Source organism: Prionailurus bengalensis, chromosome X (assembly GCF_016509475.1).
Source record: "Prionailurus bengalensis isolate Pbe53 chromosome X, Fcat_Pben_1.1_paternal_pri, whole genome shotgun sequence".
NCBI lineage: Eukaryota > Metazoa > Chordata > Mammalia > Carnivora > Felidae > Prionailurus > Prionailurus bengalensis.
Window position 1 is genome coordinate 87,431,446 of NC_057361.1, and position 1,576 is coordinate 87,433,021.

General features: G+C 31.6%; 1 non-coding gene across 1 annotated transcript; it reads right to left on the minus strand.

Annotated features, from left to right (window-relative positions):
* Window positions 1–412: 412 nt before the first annotated feature.
* LOC122478090 lies at window positions 413–522 on the minus strand. Its single transcript, XR_006295854.1, has one exon. It is a non-coding gene; the product is annotated as a U6 spliceosomal RNA (small nuclear RNA).
* Between the last annotated feature and the right edge of the window lie 1,054 nt (window positions 523–1,576).

Below are 1,576 nucleotides of genomic sequence, written 5' to 3' on the forward strand. Positions count from 1 at the left end.
CTATATTGTTCAGTCTGCTGCCATATAGGTTTTCATAATACTGTGTTGCAATTGTTTGTATTTCTGTAGTGTTGGTTATTATTTCTCCTCTTTCATTAGTAATTTTGTTTATTTGGTCTTACCTGTCTTTTTTTAATGAGTCTTGCTAGAGGTTTACCAATTTTTTTGATCTTTCAAAGAACCAACTCATGTTTTCATTGATCTATTCTCTTGTCTTTTATTTTCTATATCACTTATTTCTGATCTAATCTTTATTATGTCCTTCCTTTCTCTGGGTCTTGGTTTTGTTTTTTTTCTTTTTCTGGCTCCTTTAGATGTAAGATTAGGTTGTTTTTTTCAGACTTTTCTTGCTTCTTGAGGTAGAGCTGTATTGTTATAAAGTTCCCTCTTAGAACCACTTTTGCTGCATCCCAAAGATTTTGGACCATTGTGTTTTCATTTTCATGTCATCTTTGCACAGGGGCCATGCAAATCTTTTCTGTATTATTACACTTCTAGTATACGTGCTGCTAAAGCGAGCACTGTTTTCATTTTCATTTGTTTCCATGTACTATTTGATTTCTTTTTTGGTTTCTTGGTTCACCCATTCATTGTTGAGTAGCATGTTATTTAACCTCCATTTATTTTTGCTCTTTCAAGATTTATTCTTGTGGTTGATTTCTAGTTTCATAACATGTGATTAGAAAAGATTCACAGTATGAATTTTATTTTTTTCTAATTTGTTAAGACTTGTTTTGTGGGCTAATATGTGATCTATTCTGGAAAATATTCTTGAAAAGAGTGTGTATTATTGTTTTAGGATGGAATGTTCTGAATATGTCTGTTAAATCCATCTCGTCTCATGTGTCATTCAAAGTCACTGTTTCCTTGTTGATTTTCTGTTTGGATGTTCTGTATGCCAATGTAAGTAGGATGTTAAAATTCTCTACTATTATTGTATTACTATCAATTATTTGTTCATATTTCTTTTATATTTGTTATTAACTGTTTTATGTATTTGGTGCTTCATGTTGGGTGCATAAATATTTATAATTGTTATATCTTCTTGTTGTATTTTTCCCTGTATTACTTTATAGTGCCCTTATTGGTCTCTTGTTATAGTCTTTTTTAAGGTCAACTTTGTCCAATATAAGTATTGCTACCCTGCTTTTTTTTTTGATATCCATTTGCATGATAGATGTTTCCCAATCAACTCACTTTCAGTCTGCAGGTTGCTTTTGGTCTGAAATGAGTCTCTTGTAGGCGGCATATAGATGGGTCTTGTTTTGAATCCACTTTGTCATTCTATGTCTTTTGATTGGAGTATTTAGTCCACTTACACTCAAAGTGATTATCAATAGATGTGTATTTATTACCATTTTGTGACTTGTTTTGTGGCTGTTTCTATAGATTTTCTCTGATCCTCTTGCTGTCTTCCATGATTTGTTGGCTTTCTTTAGTGGTCTGCTTAGATCCCTTTCTCTTAATTCTTTTCATATCTATTACTGGTTTTTGATTTGTGGTTACCATGGGGTTTATATATAATATCTTCTGCATATAGCAGTCTTTATTAAGATTATGGTTGCTTACGTTTAAA